The sequence below is a fragment of the Protopterus annectens genome, chromosome 1.part0 (assembly GCF_019279795.1).
Source record: "Protopterus annectens isolate FY-2018-M chromosome 1.part0, PAN1.0, whole genome shotgun sequence".
Taxonomy (NCBI): domain Eukaryota; kingdom Metazoa; phylum Chordata; order Ceratodontiformes; family Protopteridae; genus Protopterus; species Protopterus annectens.
This window is the reverse complement of record NC_056725.1, coordinates 1214885851-1214907174: the sequence shown is the minus strand read 5'-3', so window position 1 is coordinate 1214907174 and position 21324 is coordinate 1214885851. Positions and strand designations below refer to the sequence as shown.

At 45.4% G+C, this 21324-nt stretch overlaps 1 protein-coding gene across 1 annotated transcript in view; it reads left to right on the top strand.

The window, feature by feature from the left end:
* The window catches only part of MMS22L (MMS22 like, DNA repair protein), a gene marked incomplete in the record, with an annotated part of 1809169 nt that overhangs the window by 812376 nt on the left and 975469 nt on the right, over nucleotides 1-21324 (top strand).

The following is a 21324-nucleotide window of genomic DNA, read 5'->3' as shown; positions in this document are numbered from 1 at the left end:
CAGGCTATCAATCTGCCAGTATTCTTTCCAAAATTTTCTAATAAAGGTGAATACGTTTTACACCTACTGGACATTCATAAACAACTTATTTGCTCTGGACTAAAGGTATTAGGAAATCTGATCAGCTGTTTTTTGTTTTCTCTAAAGTGATAGTTGGTCAAGATGTATCGAAGCTTACTCTGTCTAGGTGGCTTTCAGATTGTGTAGAGTTTTTGTATGATAGTCTGGGTCTGGCTGTACTTAAGAAACCAAAGGCTCATTCTACAAGGGTAATAGCTACGTCTAAGCAGAGTTCTTGTTGCAATTTGTGCACCAACGACTTGGTCTAGGATTTACATGTTTGTGTTTCACTACAAGCTGGATGTACAATCCAGGACTTGTGCATCCTTTGGCGCCACCATTCTCAGGAGTATCCTACCATGATGCCATCCAGATGTTTTTGATAGCTTGGAAATCTGTCCCAAAGGTTGAACCAGACAAAAGTGGACATTAACAGATATGAAAGATCTGATGTTGTCCTTTTCATTCATTCCTCAGTGATTGGGTATCTGGTCTGACTCCGCTGCATTTACTAGATTTTCGGATCCAACTCTCTAGCTCCTCCCTCTACCCATAACACCCCACTCAACCTGCTGCACTTTAGATCTCATTTGCTGCCATATTACAACAGGTGCAGATCCTGTTCAGAGTTTTTTTTTGGGGGTGTTCCTTCCTTCCTGTAAATTCAGTCTTCAAATGTTTTCTCTAAAACTTAGTTGTTTCTACTCCATTCACTTTCCCCTACTTAGTCGCTTGAGTTTTCAAGTTTTTTCTTTGCAGTAATTTTCTTCTCTTTCTGTTCTGCCTCAAGGTAGTGATTGGTACCACTGTTGGTAATTTTTCTTTCTTTTTCTCTCCCTTCCTATTTTCTACTCTCTAGAGGGTATTTATTTTACCCCCCCTTTTGTTTTTAGACATGGCTGATAAACGGTAAGATCCATAACTCTGATGCCCACAGGGAAAGTGTCTGCTGCCTTGTAGGTTCTCATTTAAACAGCCTTTAATTCCATTTGTGCAGCTTTTAATTCCAGGGCCCCTAATGACTGTAGAAAGAAGTTGGTCTTAAAGGATTGCTGCTTCCTTCTTCTACTCCAGGAGTTCAAGCCCCTGCAAAGTCATCTAAACCCTGTCTGGAGGTGAAAGAATCGCAGAAGCAGTCTCCAACCAGCTCTCCACAGTTTACTGTATCTTCAGAGCCTCCTCTAAAGATCCAAAATAAATCAGAGCCGACCTCTCTGGATCTGAAATGGAAACAGTCGGATCCCATGTCCTCGGATCTGACAACTGCTCATACAAAGTCGCCAAGAAACTGGTTCCCAGGGTTCTGTTTAGAGCCTGTTTCTCCTCAGCTCCAGTCTCCCTTCCTTCACAAAACCCTGAGGAGCAAGTCTCGGCCCCAGTCCACCACTTCCTCCTTCAGGTCCTCCAAGAGCCTTTCATAAGCTGAAATGGATAGGATGATGAGGAAGTTTCTCAGAGCTCAGGTTCAGATGGGGGTTATCCTGCTTCCATCTCCCATCGCATCCATGAGCCTCCCTTCTACTTCCCATAAAGTGATCTCTCCTTCACTGATCCAATCCATGGTTTTGGAGACCTCGGATCCAAGAGATCCGAGAGTGTCTAAGTTAGATCCGAAGACAGCTAGGTCGTCAACTCTCATGGCTTGCCTGACTTCTTTGGCACCAATTCCTTTGGTCCAGGAAGAGTCTTTGAGCCAGAGTGTCAGCACTGGGTTCGAGGGGCTGAGTTCCACTCTGAGGTTGTCAGAGACATTCTTGCCCCTTAGAGCTCTGGTGTTGGACAACTCAGGTCCGACTCCCCTTTTGATGCACAGGTCAAGTCAAGAAGGCATAGGCAGCTTCAGCTCTAGTATGACCAGCTATGGAATCTCCCAGTCCTTCTGCTTTCAAGGTAGTGGAGAGGGTCTTCTGTTGTCCAAGAAACTTAACTACTCTATCCTCTTCAGATCCTACAGCCCTGCCTCATTCTTGTCTGAACTCTGACAGGCTGCCTCATAAAGCCTTTGATCCTCTAGGGAAAATATTCAGAGGACATCTAGATTTAGCAAGTTGAATATCACATTTGCCTCTTGATACCCCTTAATTGCTGGGACAGACTTGCTTCTTTCTGCCAGGTACACAGAAAATAATCATTTTTGTTGGTATCTGGCATCCCCAATTTTTAATACATTTCTCTTCTTTCTTAGGTTTGTCAGGAGCAGTTCTTTCTGCTGGTATGATTGCATATATGCTGTTATAAGTCTTAACTGCTTTCTCATGGACAGCTTTGGGGCATTAACACAATGTGCCCTCAATTAAGCAATCATGTTGTGGTATACCATTCCAATTGCTTATCTGTACTTTAACAAAACTAATGTAGTCCTTTCCTTCCATTTTATGTGTTGTAGTAACAAATGTTAGGTTTTCTCTATGTGCTCGGTTTTTGTGAAATGGTTCTTGTTGAGAATGTTAGCCGCTCTTTTCTCCATTTCAGCTTTTGATTGCTATAGGTTTATCAGCGTGTTAATCACTACTTAAAGCCTCTCATTTTTATAACTTTTTGTCATTTGACTTTATATGTTTTTCTTATCTCACTTATTTTAAACACTGAGTGGAGTTACTGTCTTCCTTAGTCTAGCTGAAACTTCAAGATCTTTTTTGTTGAATAGCTGTAAAGTTAAGTTTCCCCAACCAGAGCTTATACTTCTCCTTGTCTAATTTTTCTTTGCTAGCATCCAAATTACAGTTACTAGGCAGTTACACCAGAATTTTTCCCAAACTGACAACTTTTACTGGCTTTTTAACAATTTCTCAGACTGGGGACATGTAATCAGTTTGTCATTGTGTAGCCATATTGTTGTGTTCTCTCACACCTTCTCCTTGAGATTTGAATTTCATGACTGACCGCTCTCAATCCTCAGCCTGCACCAAACAAACTGGTTTACTGACTCTGAAGCTCATCTACTGGGAGCCAGTTTTCTTGGTATCTGTCACCTCTGCCCTCTTAAGTCTCTAACATTCAGGTACTTATTTTAGGGAATCCAGTTTAGTCTTTCTCAAAGATCAGGTGTGCCACAGGATGAACCCTTGATGTGATGCTATCCATGCATTATTCATCAGGAATGGGTCTAGAATCTTGGATCCGAGTCAGCAACTGTCAGACAGATCCAGAGCTCAAGCTCCTCCCCTTCCCATAATTCCCAGCTACATCTAATCCTATGGTCTTGTTTGCCACTGAAATGCTTCGGAAGTGGTCTTTCGAGCTCAAGTTAGTCAGATAAGTACTTTTCTCTTTCATTATATTAAAGTTAGTTATCCAGTAGTGATTATTTACTTATTTTAGGGTATTTAAAGCTGTCTAGAGTAGTTTCCTCCCCTAACCCATGCATTAATCTAGCTTTTTAGTGTTTTCCCTTCCCCCCATTGTATTCTGTTCCCGCACTTTGCTTTTAAAAAGCAGAGAGTTTTTTTTTCCAGTTAATTCTTGTGTTTAAAAGGGTGAGTTGTGTTTTGGCTTGTGTTTTTCTTGCAGGTGCTTATGTGTGTATTTTTTGTGTGCGGTTATCATTTCTGATAAATCCTCTTGATTCAAAAGGTGCTCTTTGTGCAGTCGGGAAGATGCCATGTTACGACTCGCAAATGGAGTGTCTTTATTTCTTTGGGGCGACCCGCCTGGAGGTTGAATGCGACATTTGTGCTGCATTCAACCCCAGCACCCTCGTGGAGTGCTGTAACAAACTTCTTTTGAAGGACTTGGCTCGGGGGGGGGTTTCTCTGCCTTTGGACTCCCCTTCCAAGCCCCCTCAGGAACCTAAAAAGAGGCCTCCTCCCTCAGGGGGTCCTCCTCGATTTCAAAAAAGCTGAGGCTCTTGGATTCCAGATCCCTGGATCCGAACCCAGCCTCTTTGGCTTCGGATCCGAGATTCACTGTTCCAAGGGCCTTGGATCAGACTATTGGATCCAAGACCACCTCTGAGTGGAGGCCTTTGGATCTGACCAGGTGCAAGCTGTCTCCGTTTCTGAGTAGCTTGTCAGATCCAACCGCCACATCATTCCAGCCCTTGGATTCATCTAGGCTGCTGGATCTGACGGTTCTGTGAGATCCCATTATAACTGAAGGCTCACCCTCTCGGCCTCACAAGAAGTCAGATCCGTCCTGTTGGAGTGGATCCCCCCCAGGGACTATAGGGGTATAAGATCTTGGGCAGGATCCCCTGCAAGATCAGGATATTCGTCATTCTCATCCAGATCCTTCAGAAGCCTTCTTCTCTCAGACATGCATAGGATGATGAGGAGCTTCCTCAAGGCTCAAATTGAGTTGGACTTGCTGCCGTCCCCTGCCAAGGTGAACAGGGGACCCACTCTAGCTATAGGACTCCACTATCCTCTTCCAGGTCCTCAGGCTTTGGAACGTCAGGACCAAGGATCAGTAGTGAGAGGTCGACTGTGTTGAGTATGCCTTCCTTCTCGACATCAGCAGGGTCCCTGGCAGGCTCTGTTCCTTTGCCCTTGGAACAGGGTGCGCCTCGCCCTTGAGATGTTAGTGGAGGCCTCGGGGTTGGCTCGGGCCCAGACTTTTCATTCCCTCCCCCTGGGAGCTTCAGCTATAGACATCTCTGGCCCGATATCGTCAGGGGACTTCGGTGCTGCGTCAGGGTCTGTTCCTCCTTCCTGGATGGCCCTGGCTACCGGAGGGGGTAGTCTTGTCCAGTCTGTTGGCCTGGGCAGTGGAGAGGACCTTCTCCAGTTTGGCTGTTACCCCTCTATCTTCTGAGGGTCCTTCTCAGCCTTTCTCAGATTTGGGTGCTGAGGCCTCATAGACTGTTCAGGGTCAGCCCTCCCACAAGAGCCTTCATGCAGGCACTACCCCACTTGGGGTACCTGTCTGTTCCGAGTCCTCCCCTGAGCCCACTGTGGAGGAACCCCTTTGGAAGAGAACATTCAAGAGGAGACACTTGGACTCTCCCAGAGAGAGAGTCTCTCGTGGAGGACACGGATTTTGATGAGGGAGACAGGTCCCTTAGAGTTCCACCTGAATGTCCTTCAGGGACATCCTCGAAATTCTAAAGCAAAGAGGTGGTTGGTCTGCTCCCATCCCCTTTTTGGAGGAGTCCATGTTCCTGAAGGCCTTCTGAACAGGTCTATCTTCTTCCTGCTGAAGAGCTTGTGGACCTTATTGCCGGACATGGTGGGACCTGTTCCGAAAGAAGCTGACAGCTTTCTCAGTCTTCCCAAAGACAGAACATTTTGGAGTAAAGGTGTCGCTGTTGATGCTATCATGGTGACCGCTGTTACTAAGAAGGAGCTAGCTGAACAAAGCTCCTTGGTCCATCCCTGAACAGGGAATCTGAGGCAAACGACCATTTTGGAAAGCTCTTGGTTGCCTCAGCTACCTTTGGACTCAGCAGCTAATAATTTGGCTCATTTTACCTTGCTTCAGAAGGACTTACCACTTCCCTTAAAGTTGTTGCCTCCAGAGAGTCTTCAGCTAGTCTCCCTGAAGCTGTCTACTCTGACTTCCTTGTATAATGCTTTAATGAGGTTGATCTTCAGTTTGGCAGAGGCCACCTCTCGAGTGGCAGGTACCAGTATTGCCATTCGACGTCATGCCTGGCTTTGCCTTTGTGGGTTTGCAGAACCTTTCAATTCATCTTTCACTAATGCCCCCTTTGACGGCTCCACCTTGTTTGGTCAGTCTATTAAGGAGACCTTAACCTGTAGTGAGCAGGAAGGTAAGATTCTCCCCACGGTAGGCTCAAGTTCTCTACGCCCCAGCAGTCCTTATCCAAGACCCAGAAGGGAAGTAAGAAACTTTGTTTCTGGAGGACTCAGTCTTCCTTCCAGCATGCTCCTCAGGAATCCTCTTCCATTACCCGGGCAGGGGATTCAGTGGCAGACACCACTCCAGGGGCAGAGGGAGTCTGCAAAACCAGGGCTCCCCCGGGAACCCTTCCCGGAAAAGCCCTTTCAACATTCCTGAAATGTTGCCCGACTGTCCTGCCCTGAAGGCAGAACAGGGGTCATTGCTGCCTTCACCCATTAGCCTGGACAAGTCTCACTGCCGATCAGTGGGTGCTAAAAGTTATTTCCAGGGGTTATTCCATTCCGTTTTCTCAGTCCCCTCCAAATCAAAAATTTCTCCCTGACGTTCCACCCCGCCAAAGGGAATTGGCCTATCTCAAGGTCTAAGAGCATCCAAGAGGTCCCAACAGGACAATGAGGATCCGGAACTTACTCTCACTTCTTTTTGGTGCCAAAGAAGACTGGGGACCTGCATCTATCTTGGACCTTAGCATGTTTAATCTGTCTTTCAAGAAGTCCAGGTTCCGGATGGTCACTGTTCAGTCCATACTGCCTCTCTTGCGCAAGGATGATTGGATGTGCTCAGTGGATGTCAAGGATGCATACTATCATATAAAAATCGACAGACGCTCCAGGAGACACTTATGCTTTCTGTTAAGGACCAATCATTACCAGTTCAGAGCCCTGCCCTTCGAATTCACCACAGCCTCCTGGGTGTTTACCAAATGCATGGCAGTGTTGTCAGCTCATCTTCAGCTGCAGGGGTTACAGGTCTTTCCATACCTGGATGATTTGCTCCTCACGGCCCCCATGAGGCATCGACCTTTGATGGCCACCGATTATACCCTCAGTCTTTTCCAGCATCTGGGTATCACTGTGAACCTACCCAAATCCAGCCTTGTTCTGTGCCAGAATCTGCAATTTATCAGAGTACAGCTGGACATGGTATCAGAGACTGCAGCATTGTCTCCCCGCAGGATTAAATCATTCAAAGCCAGGTTTCTCTCTTACTGGAGCTACAACTCCCGTTGGCTCACTTGATCTTCCAAACCTTAGGTTCTATGGCGGCTGCCATTGTTAGTTCCTTTTGCCAGATATCACATATGAGTGCTCCAGTGGACCCTGGTGGGCCAATGGTCCATTCTGGATCAACCCATGTCCATGACGATAAAGGTGTCTCAGGAATCACCTTGCTTTGGTGGCTTCTGTCTCAGGACCTGTACCTAGGCAGGCCATTTTGCCTTCCCCCACCCACAGCCACAGTGACCACAGATGCCTCCCTGTTGTGGTGGGAGCATTTTTGGGGCAGGACAGTTCAAGGCATGTGGTCCCCCATAGAGACCAAATCGCATATAAATGTTCTGGAGATGAGAGCAGCCCTCCTAACGTTGCAAGCCTTTTCAGGATTGTCTTCTCTGGGCACTATAGTAATTCAGACAGACAACATGGCAGTTTTGTTATATTAACAAGCAAGGGGGAACACTGTCTTATTCTTTGTGCAGAGAGGCCATGAGAGTGTGAAAATGGGCGGTGTCTTTTAGGTGCTTTCTCTTTGTAACTCGTATACCCGGGAGTTCCAGTCTGTTGGCCAACAAACTCAGTTGGTCCATGTGGAGTCTGCACGATTGCTCCCTGAATCCATCAGTGGAAAGGATAATCTTCGACCATTGGGGTCGACCATGCTGTGATCTCCCTGCTTTCCCAGTCAACCACAAATTCGGCAATTACTTTGCCCTGATCCTCCTGTTGGGGGAGTCACCCAGGGATGCTCTTGTTCATGATTGGCCCTCTGGTCTCCTCTATGCTTGCCTTCCTCTCCCTCTAATACCAAAGGTCCTGCAGAAAGTTCATTGCTTGAAGTCCTCTCTCATCCTCATTGCCCATTCCTGGCCTCATCAGGAGTGGTTTCCCTTCCTAAGGTTTCATCTGCGGTATCCCCCTCGATACTAGATCCCATTCCTGATCTCATTTCCCATCACTGGGGGTTTCCACTTCCCAATCTCCGCACCCTTCGTCCAACTGCTTGGTTTCTCCAGTTCCAGTCATCCTTTCACAGTCCAGGCTGCCTTCGCCAGTGAGAAATATCATTTTGGCATCTCAGAAACCATCTACAACGAAGGTATCTTCCAGTAAATGGAAAAGGTTTTCTATTTGGGCCAATCCCTTTTCAGCCCCTATCCCGGATATTTTGCTGTTATCTTCTCTCTTTCAGGATGGGGCAAGTTTTTCGACCATTAAACTTTAGTTGGCAGCCATCTGTAATTTCCATGTCAATGATGAGCCTACCTTTTCTTCCAAATTGTGTAAAGTCTTTCTCAAAGGAGTTTTTCTTTTTAGACCTCCTATTAAGGATTCATCCCCTCTGTGGGATTTGATTCTGGTGCTGTAGTCCCTAAAGCAGAATCCTTTTGAACCAGCGGGGGTCATGTGACATTAAATTTCTTTCCTGGAAAATGGCCTTTTTAGTAGCCATTACTTCTGTTAAGAGGGCCTCAGAACTTCAGGCTCTGTGCATTAAGCTGCCATTTGTCGTCTTTCATAAGGATAGGGTGTCTCTCAGAACAAATCCTCCTTTTCTCCCTGAAGTGGCCTCTAAGGCTAATCTTAATCAGTCAATTCAACTACTGTTCTTCTCTAATTACTCTAAAAAAGGGAAGTATATTTTGCATTGTCTAGATGTCCATAGACAATTGCATTTTTACTTAGAGGACTGAGGAGTTTAGAAAGTCAGACCAGTTGTTTGTGGCCTTCTCCCAGAAGAGAAAGGGACAGACAGTTTCCAAAGTGACTATTTCCAGATGGATTACTGGTTGTATTGCTCACATTTATGACAGTAGGCAATTAGAATTTTCTAGACTGGTGAAGGCCCACTCTACTAGGTATGTTGCTATGTCTTCTGCCTTCTGGGATGGGCTCTCTTTGGATGAGATTTGTGCTGCTGCAACTTGGTCTAATCCTCACACTTTCATTTCACATTACAAATTGGACTTAGTATTTAGGAACATGGTTGCCTTTTGTTCCTCTGTGCTCCAGCATAGCCTTCTTTGAGGCCACTCAGGATACTGAGAAGCTGGGGACTCTGACCCATTTGTGATAAGTAATGACACGGATAGCATCAGATAAAGAGTTATGTCATTAACATAACTTGGCATCTGTGCTACCAGTGTCATTATTCATCACATTCCCACCCTCCTCCCATCTTCCTTCTGGAGGTTCAGGCAGGCTGCAGTGTCTGATATGTTGAAATATTTTTGATAATTGCACAGTGACCTTTGCTTTTCCTTTGGTGTAGCAAACTCGATCTAAGGATTAGAGGTAGCAGGGAATTATGGGAAGGGGAGGAGCTTGAGCTCTGGATCTGTTTGATAGTTGCCAGCTCAGATCCGAGGTGTGATCCTAGACCCATTCATCATGAATAATGGCAACGGATAGCACAGATGCCAAGCTATGGTAAGTACATAACTCTTTTTTTCTTTCAAAATAGACATTAGAATTATGCTTAAATCAATCCATTCATCTGCCCATCTCTTGTTGCTGGGGCAGAATCTTAGAGAATTAAGGCCTTTCATACCTTGATGAGCCAACAGCACAAGCTTTACATGATGGAGTTCAGGAAAACAGAACAGCTCTTCCTCCCCTTTGCCATTAGCTACGTAACCCCTTTCTTGGTGGATTGCTAATTTGTTTTACCATCAGTGAGTAAACAATCCATTCTAAAATATTGCTGCCAGTCTGTTCTGTCAGTGGTGTGACTACATGTTGTGCTTGCTACAAAAATACCTTGTCAGTGGTCATTTGTTTTCACCTTCAGCAAGCATTATTGTTACTTGGAAATTATGCATTTCATTACACCCTATTAAAGGGACAGGCTCATTTCTTGTGCATTCATTTTCCCCACTCCCTTATATTTAATTTTTATAAGCTGTCAAAAAGTACCATATAGTTTCTGCTAGAATTAAGTGCACTTCTAAACCTTCAAATGCCATTGTGGTAGCCTAGGTTGGATCATCATTGAGTTTGCTTGGACATCCTCGAGCCTTTTGCATGTTGTGTTGTAACTGTAGAGTGTTCCAGGATTTTAAATCAGTTAGTGGTTGCTGACCTGGAATTGCAAGAAGACCAAAAGTAAGAGCAGATATCCTTCCATTTCACTGTTGCAGTATTCATTACATTAGGGATCCCCTGCCAAGGGCTACCTGATGTCTGGCCAGTATACCAAAGCCTTTAGGTTGCTTTAAGGTATGCCATATGTCACACTGGTTCTCCAAGCCATTGCAGATAAGTGCCCCATTGGGTTTCTTTTTTAATTATCTTTTTTTATTGTTGCTTGTAGGGTTTCATGGCATCCAAAAAGGGTAAATGCCAGTGTGGGAGACAGATTCCTCATAAAGACCTCCACAAACAGTGTGTGTTTTGCCTTGATGCCTCACACGACCATACATCCTGCTCCATGTGTCAGGTCTTGGTACCTGAAACCCTTCATAGTAGACTCACTTCTGTGGCGATCTATCTTGAAAACCAGTGTCTTAAGCTTCTTGCAAAAGACACAGTGAAGAGAACTTCCTGCTCTGAGAGACAGCCATCTGTGAAGAAGGCCAAAATCTTCTGCTTTTCAGCCTCTGCCGGACATCTCTCCCAAGGTGAGTGAATCCCTGGAGGTTCACCCTGCTGTATCATTGGACTCCTCTGCCATGACAGGGTTGGAGACTGGCGGGAATCTGACTTTAAGCACGTCCGAGAAGGTATTGCAGATGTCCGTTTTGGATGTTCAGGGGGAACCATGGCTGACTGTTTCCGAGAGACCTAGGGGTGTTCCTCAAATATTAGTCAAAAAAGTCCCTACTACCATCATTGAATGCTGTCCTGGGTCAGAGCCTTCCAAATTTTATAAGGCGGACATCCCATTAAAGAAAAAGCAAAAGACTAAACATATTACTTCTGCTCCAAAGGAGCCACATAGTGAATGGCAGTCCTTCACTCAGGGATTGTTTGGTGCTTTGATGGCATTGAAACCTTAGGAGGTTTCTGTTCCAGACCGTCCTTGATCCTGTACTCCCAGGGAACATGATTCCTCTGAGGAGGAGCTGGATTTGGATGATGACTTCTTTGATTACTTTTCTCAGATTCCCGCTCCATTGGACTGTGGATCAGAGGAAGAGGAATCTACCAGTCCTGATACTCCCTTTGAAGAGATTTCTTTTGGGGACATGATCTCCAGGATAATGGAATTCCTTAAATGGGATTGTACTCTGGTTTCTTGAGGTACATAAAGCTATTATGAGTTGCTGCAGATGGATTCTTCTAAACCTTTTGCTGTTCCTCCTGTTTTGGCTGCCTTGTTGTTTGCATTTTCCAATGCTTCTCAGCCCCCTGCTCCCAAGAAACCTGATGGATTTTATAGGGTGCCTGAGGACTAAATTGTTGTACAAGTGTCCTTCTGCTGACCTCTCGGTGGTGTCTATAGCTTCTGACAAGCCCTCTCACTTGCTTCCTTCTCCCAAGTTACTGCCCTCTGATAAAGATAGCTGGACCATGGAAATGCTAAATTTATATCTTTGCTACCTTGGCTTTTAGGATTAATTATCAGACCCATATGTCTAGGTATTTGTTGGCTTTCCTGTCCCAGACCTGTCAGGTTATCTCACATCTTCCAGACTCTGAGGATAAATCTTCTGCCCTTTCCCTGTTAGGGGCTTTCTCCCAGGTGGCTCGTCATTCCATCAAGTGTAGTTATGATGCAGCAGATACTTCTAGGGTGCTGGTTTTGGGTAAATGATGAGGAGGTAATCTTGGCTTCAGCTTCAACCTTTGCCTAATAATATTAAGGCAAAGTTGATGGATGCCCCTCTTGATAATAAACACTTGTTTGATGAAGCTGTTGCTGCTGCTATGTTTAAATCCCTTCAGGATAAGGTCAAGGCTTTACAGGAACTTAAACATGTGATGTTCTGTAGTCTTATCTCACCTTCATTCTTACATATGGGGATCGACTCCGACTCGGCCGATTACAAAGCTCGAAGTCTCTAAGTTGGCTCGTGGCAAGATAGGTATCCCATAATGCACTTGTGACAATCCCCAGATCTCATTTTCCGCTCTGAGTTCATAAGTGTTCTCTTTCTTGGCCGTGGCTAAGTTGGAATATTTTTTTCTTCAAATATTTATAGTGTTCTTTTTTTATTGTAAAGTTAGTTTAGTATTAATAGCTTGCTGTTGCTAACTTGCGAATAATTAGTGTGTTTCTGAAGTTTTATTGCAAACTGTTCTTGCTAATTGTTGGCCGTCACTTCCAGAGGGCTTTCTTAGTGGTATCCCTTCGTTTTCTGTTGTGCTGGTTATTGTTAATCTTTCTCAGGCGTAGGTACGTTTTTAGTTACAGAACCTATTTTTGCTTTTTCTGATGCTTGTTCATTCTCTTTCTCGCCTACCCCTCTGTTCAGGGCTAGGCCCGTTTAAGTTAGAGAACCTTGTCCTCTCTTCTTATTGTCTGCCTGCGATTATACTCTGTTGTCATTGTTGGCGGTAGTTATGTCTAAGGAAACTAAAAACCATAAACCTTTGGGTTTTAAGAAATGCCTAAAATGTTCACAAAAAATTTCCCTGACTGACTGGAATAGTATTTGCGTTTACTGTTTGGGAGACATAAATCTACAGGAGTCATGTACTTTTTGCCATTCTTTTAGTTCCCAGGTTCTCCAGGAAAGGAAGAAGAAACTGATTTTGAAAGGTCTCCTTAAACCTCCCTTTGAGGAGGATTTAGCTATTTCTTTTTCTTCTCATTCCAGGTCTCCCTCTTCAAAAAAAGAGAAGGTTAAGTCGGTGAAAAGGCAGTCTCCTACATCGACTCACAAATCAGGACCTCCAGAGAAATTTGCCAAAGTTGACAAACCTTCTACCTCTTCGGCTCCTCTGGCTTCGGAGCCGGTTGAGATTATTGATACAGACCTTCCAGTTTCTGCCCCAAGTTTTTCAGAGCCTATAGCTGAATCCATACCTCGGAGCCGGTCAAGAGACTTGCTACCGGTATCCCCGACACTTAGATCTTCAATTTTGCAGAGATCTCGATCCCCTACCTTGCCTTCCAGATCTTCCAGGAGTCTTTCTGAGGAGGATGTCGAGAGGGTGGTGCTTAGACTTTTGAAGTCGTCGGCGCTAGCAAATTTGTTGGCTCCAACCCAATCTGTTCCGGTGCCATCTAAGGCCATATTACCTGCTTCTGTTCCTCCAAGCCATGCTGGTCTTTTGGAGCCACATCTATCAGTGCTGTTTGTTGTGGAACCATTGGTTCAAGCACCCCAAGTGGCTTTCTTGGAGCTGTGTTACGCTTCCACACCGGTGCCATCCTTGGTGTCTAGGAGCCGAAGCTCACCAGTCGGCCCCGATGGGGACGCTTGGACCAGAACTTCTTCGGTTCTGAGCCTACCTGTCGGTGCGTCGGCTCGGCTGAGCTCGGAGCCTACATCTGTCTCGGAGCCGATCACTCCAGAGCCGGGGGCTACTTCTGCTTTTTCAGAACCAGTGGTGTCCTCTAAGCCAGGGGGATCTGCTTTTGAGATGATGAGGAATGTGCTGTCTAGATCTTCAGCTCTACACAAGGGTATCAATGTTCTTCCCCCTCAAGCTCCAGCCTCTGTCTCAGCACCATCCCTCTCTCATGACAGCAGAGACCCACAGCCTCAGGAGCCCACCTTGGGTGGCCCCCAGTCTTCCGAGACCTCCCCAGAATACCCTTCTGAGGAAATCCTCGGAAGAAAACTTGCAAAAGGAAGCATGTAGGCTCCCTGATGAGTCCATCACCTCTGACACTGACCTCGAGGAGTCAGAAGGGTCCCCTAGGTCGTCCTCTGAAGATATCTCCTTCGTAGATATCTTAGAGATCCTGAAACAGAGAAGCGGCTACTCCACCATCACCCCTTCTGATGAGGAGTCAGTGTACCCGAAGACTTTTGGGTCTCGATCTACAGCCTATTAGGTGTCTCCACCTTTTGATGAGCTGTTAGATTTGGAGAGTTGAAAGGTGTGGGGAACACCTGACACAGTGGAACCAGTCCCCAGAAGGCTGAACAAATTCCTTTTAGTTCCTAAGGAAAAAGAGTTTCTGACCGAAGGTGTGCCTGTAGATGCCATGGTAGTGGCAGCAGCCACAAAGAAGGAAGTAGCAGAGACTTCCTCATCTGTCCACCCACCGAACAAAGAGTCTTGAACGATGGACAGATACGGGAAGTGTATTTTTTTCTTCAGCTGCTTTTACACTCAGATCGCTGAATTACCTCACCCATTTCACTAGGCTTCAAAGAGATCTCCTAAAAGAGCCGGGAGATACTCTCCAAGATACTTTAACTGAAGGAGTCCCTGAGAAGGTTACTGCTCAGTTGTCCACCTTAAACTCTGTTAACTCCTCCATGAGACTGATATCTCATGCAGCAGATGGAGTGAGCAGGGCAGCGGGTTCTGGAGTTTCCCTTAGGAGACACTCCTGGATACACTTGTATAACTTTGTGGAACCCTTCAAATCTACATTTACCAATGCCTCCTTTGACGGTTCCTCTCTGTTTGGACCAAACGTAAAAGACACACTCACCAGATGCGAGCAGGAAAGGAAGACTCTCTCTGCCGTGGGAGTACGTTTTTTCATCCCTTCTAGACCATGCCCTAAAGGTCAAAGAGGGGGGGAAATGTGGTTCAAGAAATCTCAGAGATTTTTCCCAGGCGCACAAGGTGATTCCTTCTCCAGAGGCAGAGGAGGAGGAAATAGTGGTAGACGTCGCCCTAGAGGCAGGGGGGGGGGGTCCGCAAAACCAGGGTGACCGCGATGCTTTTCGTGCACGTCCCTATCAGCATTTCTGAAGTGAGGCCCGGCTGCGCTTCTCTGGAGCCAGTCGGGGGTCGCTTTTCTTTGTACCCAGAAGCCTGGCATGACATCACACAAGACAAGTGGGTACAAAGGATAATTTCCAGAGAATACTTCATAACCTTCTCTTTTCCACCTCCTATAACCAAGAGAATCCCAGATGTTCCGCCCAATCACAGGGATCACGCAATTATAGAAGTCCAAACATTGCTTCAAAAGAGAGCCATCCAAACTGTCCCCGCAGATCAGATAGGATTTGGGACTTACTCCAGATTCTTTTTAGTGCCAAAACGAATAGGGGACTGGAGGCCTATGTTGAATCTCAGCAAGTTAAACAAATCAGTGAAGAAGTCCAAGTTCTGAATGGTAAGACTGCAGTCTATACACCCTCTGTTAGGGAAAGACAATTGGATGTGCTCCATAGACCTCCAAGACGAGTACTACCACATAAAAATGGACAGAGCATCAAGGGAGTCGTTTACTCTTCCGGCTGGGAGCCAGTCATTACCAATTTTGTGCTCTGCCCTTTGGTCTCACCACAACCCCCAGGGTGTTCACCAAATGCATGGTGGTAGTTATGGCTCACTTGAGACATTTTGGATTCCAAGTGTTTCCATACCTGGACGACTGGCTTCTGACTGCCACCACCAGGCATCTACTTCTACAAGCCAGGGATTCAACCGTCCGAGTCTTTACTCAGCTAGGCATCACTATAAATTGGGAAAAGTCTGTCTTGTCGCTCTCTCAATATATTACTTTTATAGGCGCAGAAATAGACACATTTCGCAATGATGGCTCACCTTCCTTCAGACAGAGTACAAAACCTAAGACAACAAATATACAGCCTGTTTCCCCAACACAAGGTCAAAACAAAGACAGTGCTCAAACTACTGAGAACCATGGCCTCTATTATAACTCTAGTTCTGTTAGCCAGACTACATATGAGAATTCTACAATGGCTACTCTTTTCCCAGTGGTTTCTTCAGCAACTGCCTCCTTCTCATCCCATTTTAATAATGGAATCTTGCAAAAAGGACCTTTGTTGGTGGATCCAGTCCAATCAACTAATGATAGGTAGACCATTCATTCCTTACCAACCCGTTGCTACTGTGACCATGGATGCCTCCCAGATAGGGTGGGTGGGGGCGGGCATTATCTAGGAAGGGCAGTACAAGGCACATGGCAAGAACACGAGCCTCACTTGCATATCAGTGTTCTAGAGATGAGAGCAGTGCTGCTAGCGTTGCAAGCACTTCACGACTTTCTTCCTCTAGGGTCAATAGCAATCCAGTCAGACAATGTCAGTGGTATGGTATATAAACAAGGGGGAACCAGATCCTACCCCCTATTTTGAGAGGCTCTACGTGTTTGGCAGTGGGCGATATCTTCCCAATGCTTTCTAGTTGCAATGCATATCCTGGGGAGAACCAGTGTGATGGCCGACAAGCTCAGCAGGGCAATCTTGATGCCTCACGAGTGGTCTCGGAATCAGAAAGTCGTGGAACAGATTTTCTTCAAATGGGGACAGCCATGGGGAAGACACCGAGAGAGACACTCTTGTCCACAATTGGCCCTCGGGACTTCTTTATGCTTTTCTTCCCTTTCTGCTAATATCAAAAGTTATCGAGAAAGCAAAGACTTTGGGAAGCAGAATGATTCTCATCACTCCTTACTGGCCTCGTCAGATTTGGTTCCTCTTTCTTGGGCACACCTTCTGGACGATCCATGGACTCTGGACCCAGTACCAGACCTTCTGACACATATGTCAGGCATGTTCCATCCCTGTCTCCACACCCATAACTTGACAGCGTGGCTGCTTCGCTTCCCTTCCCTAGTCAGGCTTCATGATTTCTTCCCTGCGGTTACACATATCTTGACATCTCATAAACATTCTACAAGAAAATTGTACGCTAGCAAATGGAAAAGATTTTCTCTTTGGGCACAAGCTAGGAACATAGATCCATACACAGCCTCCATTCCCTTAGTATTAGAATTTCTAACCAAACTTTTTCATCAGGGATATCAGCTGCTGCTCCATTCAAAGTTTAGTTAGCTTTCTCCAATTTTCATTTGGGGTAACATGAACCTAATCTTATGGCTCACAGATTCTGTAAATCATTTTTAAAAAGCGTTACCTTACTAAGATCTCCTTTTCAAGAACTTATATATCCGTGGGATTTAATTTTTGTTCTTTCAAAACTTACCTCACCACCTTTTAAACATTCACATACATGTGATTTAAAGTTCCTTTGATGGAAGACCATTTTTTTGGTAGCCATTACGTCCGCCAGAAGTGTGTCAGAGCTGCAGGCGTATTCGGTCAAACCTCCTTACTTGATATTCCATGGAGACAGAGTTTCCCTTTGCACTAACCCTTCCTTCGGGAAGATTTGTTCAGAGTCAAATATTAATCAGACTATTGAACTGCCAAGTCTTTTTTCCAAATCATACAAACAAAACTGAATATAAGTTTCATCAACTTGACGTACACAGACAGTTAAGGTTCTGTCTACATAGAACCAAAGAGTTTAGGAGATCAGACCAATTATTTATATCTTTTTCGGAGACGAGAAAAGGAATGCCAGTCTTCAAGATAACATTATCAAACTGGATTTCAAATTGAACCCTTTCTTTATTCTTCTAATGGCAAAGAACTCCCATTCCACCAGATCTATATCCACATCTGCCGCTTTTCAAGCCAGAATTTCCAATGGACAGTATATGTGCAGCAGCAACTTGGGCTACACCTCATACCTTTATTACTCATTACAAATTGGACTTGGCCTCCAGGGGCACAGCCTCCTTTGGTTCCATGGTTCTTAGGAATATTTTCCCATGAGTCACCCGAGAAAAAGGTGTTAGGGATGCTGTCCCATATGTAAGAATGAAGGCAAGCTAGGACTACAGAACATAAAGAAGTTATGTACTCACTATAACGTTCCATGTTTGTAATCCATCTCACCCTTCATTCTTACGAACCCACCCACCTACCCCCGTCCATGTATCCTTGGAGGATCTGGAGACAAGATAATGTCTATCTTCCTTAGAGTTGGAGACCTTTCATCCTTGTTTTTCCTTGTGGAAATAGTTTTATATCACTATTATAGACAGCAGCAAGCAAGATCTGGGGATTGTTACTAGTGCATTATGGGATACCTACCTTGCCACGAGCTAACTTAGAGACTTCGTGTTTTGTAATTGGCTGAGTTGGAGCCAAGGAACCGCTCCAAACCCATATGTAAGAATGAAGGGCGAGATGGACTACATACATGGAACGTTATGGTGAGTACATAACTTCTTTTTTGTTTCTCCTGTGCCTAAATTTCAGGGAAGCCAATAAGCCAGCCTTTGCTCACAGACAATCTCGCCCTCCTCCTAAGGGTAAAAAGGGTGGCAAGCAGGCTCCTCTTGCTATGACTACTCAGACTTCAGTGCCTCAGAAGTCTGATTTTCTAGATAAACCAGGTGCTGTCTGACTAGCCTATTCTTCCCAGCCACTTTCCTCTTTCTCTTTGTGTGTGTCTCTCTCTCTCTCTTCCTGTTTGGGTACAGATTACTCAGGATTGTTGGGATGTTCTTCGTGTTTCACTCTTGCAATCATTACCTGTGGGTTATCCCTGCTGTGGTAGACCTCGGCCGGCCCGAATACCAGAGTCCGTCTTTTTCTGCATCAGCTGCGGTCGCTTGCTGTCTGAAGTCAGATCGTCAGTGGTATAAAGGAAGGCAGCCAATGCCATTACATCAGTCTTTCTTTCCGCGGTGCCCGTAGCAGAAGCAGTTTGCTAGTGTGCCAGTCTGCTGCTACCAGAGGTTGAATTTCAGCTGAAAACGTCTAAAGCTAAGTACCCCATTGAGGATCCTCTTTTCTTGCACTAACCAATGTCAGAAAAAGTTAACAATTATCTTGCCTGTGGAAAGCAAATACCACAGCAAGATTTCCATTCATACTGCGTCACTTGTTTAGGCCCAGACCACGATGTCCCCCATTGTCGGTTCTGTGCCCTCTTTAACATGAGAACCATTCGTCGTAAAGCTCTTATTGTAGCCAAAATGGCATCCGTCAGCAAACAATCTGTACTCATTCCGAAAAACGTAAGGATAAAGATAGAGACAGACCACACAAGGCTAAGCCTTCCGATGACTCTACCACAAAGCAGGTAGTCAATTTTCCGGAATTCAGTGACGCCCCTTCGAAGCCCCTGATGCCTGATTCAATATCTTTGCAGGCCTCTACTGAGAGTCTTTCAGAGTCTGGTATGCCACAGACATCATCTTCGTCTTCTGAGCCTTTGGTAGTCTCTGCCTCAGTTGGGTCCAGAGCTGCGATGCAGGCACTGGCTTCCGAGGAGGTCTTTTGCACTACTGACTTTATACAAAAAACAAAGTCTTCTCCCCTTACTACCATTTCTCTCAGACCAATGGATACTCTTAGGCCTAGAGACAAGGCCACTCCTAGGAAAGCTACCTCTAGCCACTATTTTACTCCTGCTCCACCACCCCAAGCTCAAATGCTTAAAATGGCAGAGGATCTTATCATCCTTAGTCAGGCCACAACTTCTCCTGAACTTTCTCCTGAAATACTGACAGAACAAGATCCTGAGGAGTCTGATTATTCAGTTTCTGAAGAGGAATAACTACCTCTGACTGCTTATGAGGATTCGGATGCGGAGGAATCCATTCATTCTGCCTCCCCTCCAGAAGATCTTTCCTTTGGGGAAGCCCTTCACACCCTCAGGGGATATTTCCACTAGGAATCCCAGGACTTCCCTCAGTCTAAGAAAAGACTAATTGAGTTTCTAGAGCTACCCCAGCACAGACGCTTGACCATCCCTCCTATCTTAGAGGTGGTGGTTGATGTCTTTCATGAATCCAGTTAACTCCTGACACCCTTCTACCTGCTCTCAGGAAACCTGACAGGTATTACAGAGCACCGGATTCTCACCAACACCTGTTTAGAAATTCTGCTGCAGTCCTGGAGGTCATTACGCAGGGACCTAAAAGAGGTAAGGCTAGTTCTAAAAAGAATCCTATCCCTCCTGACAAGAATTCCAGAGCTCTGGACAGATGGGGTAAAAAAGAATACACCTCTGCAACCTTAGCGATCAGAGCACTCAACTGTCAGTTCCACATGTTAAAATTTCAACAACACACTTTGGAACTATTAAAATAAGATTTCTACCTTTCCTGACTTTGCCAATTCAAAAGAGTTAGCAGATCTACTGCACTCGACATGTCAAGTGGCTAAACACTCTTTACACTGTCGATATGACGTCTTGGAAGCCGCAAGCAGGTGCAGGGCAACAGTGTTAAGATCTGTTATTAGGAGACATGCATGGTTGAAGGGACAACCTCAGCCAAATCATGTCAAATCTAAATTACTTGATGCACCCTTGGATAAGGACCGCTTGTTTGGAGTAAAAGCAGAAGAGGTGCTTAAAAATATGGAAGATGAAGCAAAATCTATATGGACAGTAAAAGGTTTCCTTCAGGTACAACCTCCTAGGTTCAGCAGGAATGTTCCCTCTAAACACTGGTCCTTTCCTGCACGTAGCAGACAGGGACAAGGTAAGCCCCGCAGGGACAGACCACCCAGTCTCCTATCCAACCATTGGGTCTTTAATATCTTTTTTCAGGGATACAAATTTCCTTTGACTAACTTCCCAGTTCTAAGAGGGTACCCTTACCTCAGTATCACTGAGCATTGTGGTTTTGATTCTTTAGAGGCATCTTGCAGGGCTGCTGTCACTGGGTCTGTACTTAGAAAGCATGTTTGGCTTAAGGGGCAAACTTTGCCAGATTATGTTAATGCTCCCTTAAACCAAGACCGCTTGTTTGGCAACAAAGCAGAAGTAGTACTTAAAAAGTTGGAGGAAAAAGCTAAATCTATGCAAACTGTTAAAGATTTCCTGCAAGTACAACCTCCCAGATTTAATAGGCACTGGCCTTCTAAGAATTGGTGCTTTCCTGTCTCTGCCAGGCCTTCTCAGTCCAAACCTAGGCCCAGCAGACCACCCAGGCTTCAATCTCAAGGTACTCACAGGCCTAAGCAGTGGGGGGCTCCCACTTCCAAAGCTGGAAGTAGTAAGACACCCCCCTATAGTAAACTGTCACAATGACTTAACCTTAAACCTTCCAAGCCCTGCTCAACTGACTGTTCCTTTAGGGGGAAAGATTGCCCTCTATGCTAAAAAAAAACTGGGAATTCATTACCCAAGACAAATGGGTTTTAAATATAGTTTCCCAAGGATACAGATTCCACTTCCACTCCTTACCAACCCCAAACAGTTGGCCAGACCTACCGCCAAGTCAGTGGACAGAGGCCCAACAGCAGGTTCTCTCTCGCTTTTCTAAGTATCAGGGCTATTCAGCCTGCCCCAGAAGAGGAATGGGGACAAGGTTTTTACTCGAGACTTTTCCTGGTACCCAGAAAAGGCAATTCCTGGCATCCTATTATGGACCTGTCTGTCCTAAACACCTTTTTGGTAATCCCAAAATTCAAAATGCTAACTCTTCATCAGCTGCTTCCCATGCTAGGCAAAAATGTCTGGTTGGAAACACTGGATTTAAAGGAAGCTTACCTGCACATCCCAATAAGGGAATCTTGCCGAAAATGCCTATGCTTTAGAGCAGGTACAT